The following is a 12,238-nucleotide window of genomic DNA, read 5'->3' on the forward strand; positions in this document are numbered from 1 at the left end:
CCCTTCGTCTCCCCCCACCCGGCCCTTCATTTCCAGCGGACAGATCTCTCGTCACAGCCAGCGCATTTTTATTTATGCCCTCTTCACTCCTTTTTGCACGAATGGACCCTTGCACAAGAGAGAGAGAAAGGAGGGGAGAAAAAGCCTGTAGTAAAGTAAGGCAGAGAAAGTAGGGGAGGGGGCGGGGGGGTGATGTTGTAAAAGCTGTGCAGAAGTGACAGCGCTAAGCGCACCGGCTTTGCTTGAGAGAGATACAATTGTGTGTGACGTGACAAAATAGAAGTGGGAGACGTTTTAAATTGCGACCCGAGACTTGGACATTTGAGGCTGAAAAATCAAGTCTGTGATTACCTAATGTTTTATTTAAAGAATGGAAGGATTTTGAACTTTTGAATGTATTTATTTTATTTTATTTTATTTTATTTTATTTTATTTTATTTTATTTTATTTTATTTTATTTTATTTTATTTTATTTAACCAAGTGGGGCTATTTATCTACGATTCTCTCGAAATGCAATAAATATGCCAAAAAAGTACATTTCAAATATTTAAAACTCTAACATTTTTTTAATTCTAATCTACTTTAACAATTAAATAATAATAATAAAAAAACGCAGCCCGAAGTTAACATGTGTAATAAAGAATCTTTCAACGAATTTCTGCAGACAAGCTCCCCTCTCTTCTCTCCTGTTCAGACGATTATATCTTAATATGCGCTGTAGTTTCGCCCAATAATGACAGCTGTTCAGCTGATAGTAACTTCTTTCCAAGTTTTTTTCTTTCTTTTTTTTTTCCTCCTCTCCCTCTCCACTCCACCCCACTCGGGCCCCCCTTGGTCTCTGTCTTGCTTTGTTGTTTTTAAAATATGCATGTCTCTCTCCGGAATGCCAGTCACGGGTCCAAACTTTGTGTGTCCCAACCTCCCACATGATGAAATGATCCTTTTAAAAGCGAGCTCAATATGTCTCAATCTGCACTCTTCTCCCTCCTCTACCAAAGCCTTCTGGGTTCGGGACGCAACCCAGACACGTACATAAGTGTATGCATATAATAATTAAAGCGCAATTCACTTTACTGCGGACTTTATTTCTAAGCGCTGAAGAGGAAGACGCGGCTGGACCAAGTCAAGTTCTGTCAGCGACGGATGGATGAAGATTCATGGGAGGAAAAGGGGGGAAAAGTAAGACTCATCCTGACACTCTGTCTCTCTCTCGCTCTCTCTCCCTCTCTCTCTCTCACTTTTTCTGTGTGTGCGTCTGAGTGAGTGCGTGCATGTGTGTGTGTCTGTCTGTCCTGTTTGGTGTGTGCGTGTGTTCAAGGGGGAGTGGGTGAGAAAGACAGAGGGAAGTGTGAGAGCGCAAAGGGCATGTGGCTGTATGTTCGGGTGTACGCACGTTTATGTGTCTGTAAACTCGAGTGTGCAACTTTCTTCTCCTGCTGCCAACCAACCAACAGTTGTTTGCGTGGATGCTGGTGAGGCAAAAACCACACTGTATACCAAACAGGAAAGCAGTAAAAAAAAAAAAAAAAAAAAAGAAAGAAAGAAATGCTTAGGCTTAAAGAGGAAAAACTGAATAGGATGTTTTAAGCGAGCAGCTCAACTTTAACTTTTAACTTCTTCTGTCAGGAGAATGAGCCTTAGCCAATATGTACGAGAGACAAATGCAAAAAGACCCGATGATGGCTGCAGATGCAGGAGCAAGCGTTTATGCCAAAACCTGTTGCTTCCTCTGCAAACTTTAACAAACACTGGAGTCGCGCAGCGTCCAGACCACCATCCACCATTTCCAAAAGAGAAAAAAAAAAATGTAAGCACACCGGGAGTCATCCGGTGAGCAGCAGCAAACAAATTGAATTTAATCACTGTGTTCATTTATTAAATTCAGACACGTTTTAATAGACATCCCCAACAGTCTGATTATGTCAACATATGGGAGGGCCGCGCATGCAGCAAGGCCTGGGCTTACATACCTGATAACGCCTGGGCTTTTCAGGCAATATTTACGGCTTTCTCTTTCTAATACTCTCCAGATGGTGTGTGTGTGTATGTGTGCGTGTGTGTGTGTGTGTGTGTGTGTGTGTGTGTGTGTGTGTGTGTGTGTGTGTGTGTGTGTGTGCATGTGTGCGTGTGTGTGTGGTGTGACTGTGTGCTGCCACAGCAGTCGGCGAGCTCCTCGATATTTTACTCAGCAGCATTTTGTTGCAATTACATCAACGCCTAGAATTTATTGTTGACCCACTTTCATTGAGTTTTTTCCTTAAAGAAATCGCATACAATAAAACAGCAACCATATTTGAGCAAAAAAATAACATAGCCGTGTGCATGCGCATGTGTGTGTTTACTTGATATGATAAATAAACATATTTATTTATATTTGAAAAAAATATAAATTTGAAAAAAAATCGGTGCTCTTCAAAACTTCCCACTTCATGGTTTGATAGATTAATATGTTATATAGACAAAACACACAGGCCGCATTCATGCCTGACCAATCTTTGTTGGTGCCTGTGCGCTTTTTTTCAGCAAGTCACTCAAGCAGAATAATGCGTGAAAAGATATAATCCACTGAGCCCACACCCTATGCAGTCCTCTCCCATATTATCCTCTGACAAAGGATTGGCAAGCTTTTCAGCAGGTATCCAACCTCTGCTCTAAACACAGGCGAGTGACGTTTGTTGGAGATTTGACTAATACACTCATTTAGTTTCTGTGATATGGCTTTTGTTTTGCATGTGCAACGTATCTATCTATCTATCATCTATCTATCTATCTATCTATCTATCTATCTATCTATCTATCTATCTATCTATCTATCTATCTATCTATCTATCTATCTATCTATATCTATCTATCTCTATCTATCTATCATCTATCATCTATCTATCTATCTATCTATCTATCTATCTATCTATCTATCTATCTATCTATCTATCTATCTATCTATNATCTATCTATCTATCTATCTATCTATCTATCTATCTATCTATCTATCTATCTATCTATCTATCTATCTATCTATCTATCTATCTATCTATCTATCTCTCTCTCTATCTATCTATCTATCTATCTATCTATCTATCTATCTATCTATCTATCTATCTATCTATCTATCTATCTATCTATCTATCTATCTATCTTACACTGAAAAAAACCTGTTGAAATTTAATCAATAAAATGTGTGTAACAATTTGGAAACCTTATTTTGGGAACATTTAAATCAGTATTTCTAAGTTGACTTTATGTAAGTTTTGCAGCTAAAAGAAGCCCCAACAACATACATTCTAAAAATATTAATTTATGTAACTTTGCTCATTTTGTTCTTCCTCACACCTTAAAAGGGAAACAAAAGGGAGAATTGGTTTTGATTAAGGCATAAACAATTACCAAAATGAGAAATACATTTTCAAATGTATTCAAAAAAGAAAGCTGGCACTCAAAGCTTAGACACACCATTTATTGCAATTGAGTACGTCAAGGTTGTTAGAAAGATTTACTTTAGCATGAATCTTGTTGCCGTATGAGTTCAATCATAAATTACTGAAATAGTAAGAAAAAAAATAATTAATTTAAGTCTGATTGAAAAATGTGGCATCTGAAGAGCTCGGATGTGACGTTCATTTGCAATGATTGCATCAGTTTTAAGGTGCTCAGTTTGCTAGCACATTTGGCTTCAGCATTAGCATTGTTGCTAACCTATTTCAGACATAAAATTGTACTAGATCAGTAATTAAGTGTTCTTTGGTGGAATGGAAACTATTTTCCAGAAAGCCAAAGCTAGGATGTGCTGTTCAACGGCAACAATTACCTCAAGGTTAAGAAGCTCTGCTGCCAGCAGGTTTTACTTAAGGATTGTTCTGTCGCTAAACGAGTGCAGGCCTAAAACGTTACTGAAATAGTGATCATTTACCACTGCCTGCCTTTTCATGATAGATTTAGAATCTACCATTACAAGAAATGGGAAAGGGAACTATTGAGATGAACAGTATTGTTAGTTGTTGGCAATCACAGCTTCATGGTTAAGAAGCAGTTTGCTAGCAAGTTTGCAAGCATAAGCGCTCTCTAAAAATTGCTGTCATAATATTTTTCTGATATGCTAATAAACATTTTAAAATGTAATGTTAAAACAAAAGAAAGTTGAGATGTAAAATCCTCTCCCTCCCTTCCAAAGCTGCCTCAGAGTTTACAGATCTCAGTTTTCTTGCAGGTTTTAGTTGACGTTGCCATTGCTGAACTAGTTACAGCTGGATACAAACTTGAATTCTTGCTCTGCAGTAGAAACCTTACCAAGCACTGATACTACAACAGCATCCACATGTTACGAAGAAGGCATGTGTTTTTTAATACTAAACCCATGTACACTATCCCCCTCACTGCCTTCTCAAGCTCAAATAAATGGCAGTCTCTGCTGAAAATATTTCATTTGGATTTGTTATTGAATGAAAGGAGCTAGAAAGTATTACAAACTTATGCGTTTGATCAGTCATTAAAACTGATTTAATAGTTGACATGTGATACTCCTAGGAGTTCATTTTTATAGTGTATGATAAACCACAGCAATGCATCTCTCATATATGCCTCAGTGTGCCTCACCTGTCAGTGGTAAGGTTTCCCTCTGAACCCCTGTACCTGGATCTTTTCCTGTCCAGCTCCCAGCCACCTCAGAGGACACGTTGATAAATACGTGTCTTTTTCTTCTTTTTTTTTATTTTACCCATCTTACTCAGCGCCATCCATCAAATTTGTGCCTCCATGTTACGCGTCTGCGCTTGAGGGAAGTAGGAAGAGGATGCCAGCAGGCGCTCAGAGAAACACACTCTAAAAAGCGTCAACAAGAAAGGTGTTGTTGTCCATATGAAGACAGAATAATTACCGTGGTGAGAATCGTCCTAACCCAGGCCATATAAGGGGTTGATGCCCTGGAAAATGTTAACACCGGCTTTTTGCTGTGCTTACGTATGTCAATATCTTCTTTACGCCCGACATGATGCGTTTTGATTGACAGGTGGAGCACATGTTTATTCTCATTATTATAATAATAATAATATTATTATTATTACTTCAGGGTCGGCCAGCGCTTGGAACATTCTACCGAAGACCCCCTCACCCCGTGGTTGCAGACTCCTTTGTGGCCCCACATACCGCCGCTGTGATTATAGAAGTGCCTCCTCTTCCCTAGTTAAAGAAGCAAAGCTCTAATCTAGCTTCTGTGTCGCCCCCCAAAGCCAGCGTGCGCTATAGTTGAAAATGTGCGTACGGGAAGAATGAGTGGGGGTCGGTCTGAGCGAGAGAAGACGGGAAGAGGAGGGTGAGACAGAAAGAGAGAGAGAGAGAGAGAGATGAGGGAGGGGGGTTATAACGGAGTGGCCCTTTCCCTCGTTTGAGTGACACGACCCCTCTCTCCTCTTCAAAGGCCACGCAGAAATAAACGCATCTCATTTGAATGCCGATTTTGTTTTTCTCGGTGGTATTTTATAGCCAAGATTTCTCCAATAGGAATGTGTATTTTATTTCCCTCCCCTTTCCTCCCTGCAATATATTGAATCGCGCTGGTTCGGGTGGCAGCGGATTCAATATACCCATCTCTCCACATGAAGCATTCTGCAGCCAGTGTGGTATTTTGTCCATCAACAACATCCCCCCACCCCCACCCCCTACACACTCGCACCCCACCCTGTCCAAATTCATTTGCATCCGCTGATGATATCAGTAAAGAATTACTGGCACCGTATGAGGCAGTCTAGCTGGGGGAGGGTGTGGAGGGGGTGAAGAGAAGGCTTATTTGGATAAAACTGGACCGCAGAGTGGACACGGCCCTAAAGGTCAGTCGCCCATTCATGTCAAGGTGGCAGGGGGTTGGTTGGTGTATATATGTGTGTGTGTTGTGGAACAGAGGGAGGGAGGGGAGAGAATGGGGGCTGGGGGGGCGCAAAAGAGGCTTATTTGAAAGCGGGCGTATATTTGAGGCAATGGGAATGAAAAGAAGTGGTCCACAAAGCTCGTCATACTTCAAATACGCCCCGTCACATCTTCACTCTCTTTCCTTTTCGACGACGACGGCAGGCGAGTATGGCCATATAAACCTCGGGTCTCTGTGCCTGGGAGCAGGCCTGCAGAGAGCACAGCAGAGAAACACAACATGTGGACCAGAGGAGGGGGATCACAGAGGTCCATGGCTGCACGCACAGAAAAAGAAGGGGCTCTTCTTTAATGCCTCTGTTTGCTTTGTATGCGAAATGAATTAAAATGAGGAGTTCCCATTTAAAGCTCCTCGTTTCCCCTTACAGGGTTTTTTTTTAAACAGCATCATAATATACAGAGATAGAAAACGTTTGTAAGGTGATGCTATATGCCCCTGATATGATGCAGCAGCCCTATAATTTTCTTATCACTAGATTCTGCGCTGCCATTTTTTCAGATGGCGCAAAATTTCAAGGATTTACCTCTGAGGTATAACAGCGTAAGAAGCAAAATGTGACTATATCAGTGATGTGTATCATAAATATATGATAAAAAAAACACCCGAGAGCTATATGTTTTACATATTTTTAATGAGAATGATCCAATTTTGGTCAGATTTCAAGATGTATTTCTAAAGTAATAAGTCACCAATAACCTGAAGCTTATTTCGCCATTAACACAAAAGCAGAACCTATGACATAATCATAAAAAAATATAGAAACCCTACATCAATATTTTTCCTCCTGTATTTAATGAATTAATGAAATATTACCGCTATGGTGGCCAATTTCTCAATCTACTTCTCATAGTTGGGGTTTGTATCCACGACGTGCACACACGAGCTCTCGCACATTTAAAGGCATTTATCAATGCAACGTTATGTGTACATAATAAAATTAAGTGGGCTGCGTGGCAGCAAACGGATTAGTCATTTGTTTGCAATAATCATTTCTGAACCTCTACTATAAGTATGTCCAGAAGGTCTGAACTTGATTTTCAACCAGGAACAAACAAGGAAACTTTTGTGCATAAATAAAGCGCACAAAGAAACAAAAGGAGGCATTTTTTGTGTGCCTTTTACTTATTAGTCTAACAGCAAAGCTGATTGGCCGCAATTTGTGCTGATTCAGTAAGAAAAAAGTTAAATCTGTTTTTTCAGAGGGAAAAAAAAAACATAGTCTGGATAATTTCTAAGCATTTTATCTGCACCTGAAATATTAGTTCAGCTTTTAAACGACCCGCGTCTATTGCGCGTATTTTACGCAGCTGATTCCTAACATTTCCAGTCCATCATAGCCTCGGATGGACGTTGATACCGAGGCTCCTCTGTTTCAATTGAGCTTTGATCATTTCAGATAGACAACCCTGCATTGATCGTCGCGCTATTACAGCTCATGTCCCTCCATCCCTCGCGTCCTTGCTTTCACCACTATCATTCTTAGAGTTCCCCCTTGTTATTATCATTATTATTTGTAGCAGTCGCAGGATTGCTGCTACTGCATGCGTCTTTCAGAGTGCCACTGCTGTTATTGGACCATCATTACCTGCAATGATGGCTACGGAGAGAAAGACTGAGCTGTGTTTGTATATGAAGCAAATGAGCGCGATGAAGATGATAAGAGGGGATTATACGACGCGTGAGTGAGGAGAGGGTCAGAGCCACTGTTTTTATTTTATTTATTTCTTCTTTATTAATTGACCAGAACTTACTGATTGGCACCAGTGGAGTATGTATTCTTTAAGAAGAAGAAGAAGAAAAGACTTACAACTACACACTGTGCAGAGGATGTAGTGTTTGCTTATAGCACAAAATGCAAATACGAAGTAAGTGATGGCATTGATCGAGTTTTGTTAAGGGAATCAGCTGCACTTATGTAAAACACTCACTTTTCTATTTAGGTTGTTTTAGCTTTGATTCCTGATCTTACTATTTTATATATATTTTATTTTACCTGTGGTGACTTCTCACTTTAGTTTCAGTGCAAATATTAAACACGCACACTTTTTTTTAACTAGGATGATCAGCCACTTGGAGTCAGGAAAGGGATCAGAGTTTTGCACAGTAGAATCTGGGATGTCTCCGTGATTTGGATTTAAAAAGTTTCGAGTGTCTGGAAAGCGCTAGACCCCTGTGTTTTGTCGTCGCGCTCCCCCTGCGCCGTGTGCGTAAAACAGGCAGCCTCCTGCTCAGACCCGACCCTCGGAGATGTCTGTGATTGTTTCTACCTCGCTTTGCTAGATGGCGCTCTGCGTCGTGGGACCCTCCAACACAAGAACCGCCCCACAGTCTCTCTCTTTCTCTTACGCTGTGCTCTCTGAGCCGCGGTCCCCGGCGCAGCAGAGCACCTTCCCCATTTTTCTTTTTTCTGTTTTTTTTTTTTTTTTTTTTTTTTAAACCAGGGGTTTCCACAGCTTCAGCAGACTGTTACACGATTTTAAGGTGGCGATTTTTACACTCTTTTGAAATGACATTATCCAACGAAGCCATATATTTTGATTTGTTTTGTTAAGCAGTGGAATGGCATTAATCGATGAGCGAGGAGTTGGGCAGTAATTTGTTCTGCAAACTCACAATAGTCAGACTATCAAACCGTGTTTGAGCGTTTTATAATTTGTTTTATAAAGGCAGCCTTGCTGAACGATTTATTGTATATTTTATTGACAATAAAAATTGATTTTGTTAAAAAAATATTGTATATTTTATTGTAACAATCCTACTACTACAGCTGCTGCTACTATTGCTAATAGCAATAATAACAACAACAATAATATTAATATAATAACGATAACAAAAAGAGGAAATATTAGAAAAAGTGGTGAAAAGGCTAATTACACGAAGAAGAGATACGTTACATTTTACGCTTTAAAGCTCTTGATTATGGCGGCACAGTGTTTTGTTGGAAAATGTATCATGGGAAAAAAAAGTAACATAGTTTAACTTCGAAAAATTACAATTGACAAATGTTTTTATGGGGGAAAAATGTATTTGTTCATGTTCCAGAATTTTTTTATTTATTTATTTTTTTTGGCCGAATTTTTTTCTCGATTATCTGTTCCAACAAAAATACCAATCAGATAAATAAATAAATAAATAAATAAATAAATAAATAAATAAATAAATAAATAAATAAATAAATAAATAATCCCCCCCTTCTTCTTTGATGTGCTACTGCAGTTACACTTTCACTAAATAGCGGCTCCTCGTCGTGTTGACGTTGATGAATGTGTTGGAGACTCTGAGAGCCTTTTACAGCTGTCTTAAAACGCGCCGTGGCCCCACAGAGCAGCCGCAGACAGATCAGGTGCGGTGCGGGAGCCTTTTCTACACAGCAGTCAGTGACAAAGAAACACACACCAAGGGAAAAGGGTCTTTTTATTTTCTCTCTCTTTCTCAGTTTTTTTTTTTTTTTTTTGAAAGACTATGTGAAGATTTTATTCCTAAATAGAGTTTGCGCACCACTTTCCCCCTCGAAATTCCAAAATTTTAAGAGGGCAAATTGATGGAACATTAAAACACACATTATGAGGGATGTGTAATTATTTTGAGTAAAAAAAAAGTGGTGATAGTAAATACGTATTTCCTTTAAAACATATTTTTTCAGCTTACAAAAAAAAATCTATTATCTCCCTTCTTACTGTGTCTTTGTTCCTCACATGAAGAGGTGGAAAATAAAACTGCGTATACGTGAGGTCAACTGAGTGACTTTTTCTTTCTTCTAATGCCGCATTATAATTTTTTTTATATCACATCAACTGTAAACAGCATATCTATGACAGATTGCGGAGAAAACAACCTTTTATTAACCGCACTGATCAGATCTCTCATAACAAATAGACGAGGGAAGCACGCTGACTGGAATCCTGTGGACTCAGAGAACCAAATCTTACCTCCTAGAGTTTTGCGGTGCAGCCACATGCACGGTTTCACTTTTGATTAAGCTGCATTATCAGATTGTTCCTGACTCCCTCCAGCCCCCCACCCCACCCTCTTTTCGCAGTCACACTTGCTCGCTCCTCTGCTGTAACCTGGGTGGTTTGGCACAGCAGGCTCGCTTGTATACAGTAGGAGAGGGGGCCTCTCCACCTGCAGCTTCCCCCCAGCCAGGTATCACCTCATTCCCTGCTAAAGCCCACATCTCACTCCTCTCTTGCTGTCCGCATGAGTTACCTTGGAGCACATTATTATTATTTTTCCTCAAACAATGTGCAAGGACCCTGTCATACATTTTTGAGTGTTTGGGGGAGAGAGAGAGAGAGAGAGAGAGAGAGAGAGAGAAAGAGAGAAAGGGGGTTTTCCTTGGTATTTGTTTTCCTCGACTTAACAAGCCATCATCCCAGACATGCATATACACAGAATTGGAAATGGCTCGAAGATCCCGCAGGCAAAAGGGTGGGCTGCAGGTTCAATTAAGGTAGAATAATGCATGGGGATAAAGCATAAGATGACCTCGATTGAAATTGATCAGAAGAAACTGTAACAAAAGAGGAAGGGAGGAAAGGGGGGGGGGGGTACCTTTTTTTTTYTTCTTTGTTTTTACTTCCTGTTGTATCTTCAACCAATCCAGATTATTTTCAGGCCACAGAGCAGTGCCAGTCCAGAAGGCACCAAGTTCGACTAAAATCCCCTTTATATCATTCACGTGTAGCGTTATGGGTTGAAAAGTAACAGTGGCCCAATCAATCACATGAGATGACTTTACAAGTACCAGGAAACGGTTTAAAATCATCATGTTTGGGATAAAGTGATTATAAATGATTAAAAGAAATGTCTAAAAAGCTCCTTCCTAACTGTAACTTTTTGAAGCAACAATGGCTGACCAGAAGACAGAGAACAGTTTATGATCATTTTCATTAGTTTTGAAATGATTTCTGCATGTGGAATGGGAATTTACGTATAAACACGTCAAATTAATTTGAAACAAAAATACTCATTTAAATTTTTTTTTTAAACAGTTTGACCTCTTTGATTTTAGACTTCAAGAATAAATCATTTTTGTTTTCCTTACTTAAGGCTGAAATCTACATAAAAAAATTAAATAAAAATCCGATTTGTGCAACACTTCAACTCCTCTCAGGGTTTGGAGTCCTGTTGCTTAGCTTGCTAATACCTCAGGCTGTCTAGATTTTTTTTCCCCCGGAAATAATCCTAACACCCCTATATAAAGCTAAAAGAATCCCATGTCTAGACTAATTCACTCATATTTTTTTTTGACGTTTATTTCTTTCTTCTCTTAATCGAATTTGCCAAATTTAAGCTGCTGGATTTTGGAGCCCATAAGCAGCCATTTTGGTTCAAATCCCCCTGGAATGACAGAGAATAAGAAAAGGTTTGTCATAAATTCTTAAGTAGAAAACAAGATATTTCACCGCCACAGTGGGGATTTTAACGAATTAAAATATCTCGCTGCTCGGCTGCGATAATAGTAGTTAAAAAAAAAGAAGAAGAAGAAGAAAAAAAGAAAGGTATGGGATTGAGGCGCACGCTTGTTAAGTAACTTGCTGTCAGTATAGTTAGCAGAGCTCTGATATGGACGGTGGCTGCAGAGCCTCATCTCTTGGGGTTTTAATTAACAAGCTGTCTCAAAGCTGTAGAGCTCCATCAAACAGCCCCCCACTCCCTCCACACACACACACACACACACACACACACACACACACACACACACACACACACACACACAACAGCAAATCCTCCTCCCCGTCACTGCCTTGGGCTCTCTTTCAAACTTTTTTTTTTCTCTTATATCAACTTGTTACCAAAGCATCCACCAGCTGATGGGGTGCAACTGTACACCGAGCCGGTCTGCGGAATGTAAAACTGCTCGCGGTCGGTCGGCGTCTATTTGCGCGCACTGATGCGCACGTTCGGTGCAGCAGACGTCCACCTACTGTATGTATTCTGTTGGGTTTGACTTGGAGCCTGAAGGACGGACGGCATGGCGAACTGTTGCTATTTTTTATTTTATTTTATTTTTTATTTTTTGCAGCTCCTCTGATGGAGTGATGGATTTCATCTTCAGGCCACATTCACACACTTCCATCCTTCTCCCACCCAATCATCTCCAACCTGCAAAACGTGCTTGGGAGAATATTTGAGAATACTTCAAAGAATTCACACTGAAAAAGTTGTTTCAAAGGAAACAAAAACATAGACATTTTCTGATGCTAACACATAAGAATAGACTACCAACTTGGAAACACAAATGGAAATTATGTTTTACTTTCTAAAAAAGTTTTGTGCGTGCGTGCGTGTGTGTGTGTGTGTGTGTGTGTGTGTGT

General features: G+C 39.8%; 1 long non-coding RNA gene across 1 annotated transcript in view; it reads left to right on the forward strand.

Moving 5' to 3' along the window:
• The first annotated feature begins 500 nt into the window (after positions 1 to 500).
• Positions 501 to 12,238, forward strand: part of LOC103470466 (uncharacterized) — a 27,857-nt gene continuing 16,119 nt past the window's right edge. Inside the window, exon 1 of the long non-coding RNA XR_534494.2 lies at positions 501 to 1,180. This is a non-coding gene — a long non-coding RNA (uncharacterized LOC103470466). The remainder of the gene's footprint in view (positions 1,181 to 12,238) is intronic.

Source organism: Poecilia reticulata, linkage group LG9 (assembly GCF_000633615.1).
Source record: "Poecilia reticulata strain Guanapo linkage group LG9, Guppy_female_1.0+MT, whole genome shotgun sequence".
In the NCBI taxonomy this organism is placed as follows: domain Eukaryota; kingdom Metazoa; phylum Chordata; class Actinopteri; order Cyprinodontiformes; family Poeciliidae; genus Poecilia; species Poecilia reticulata.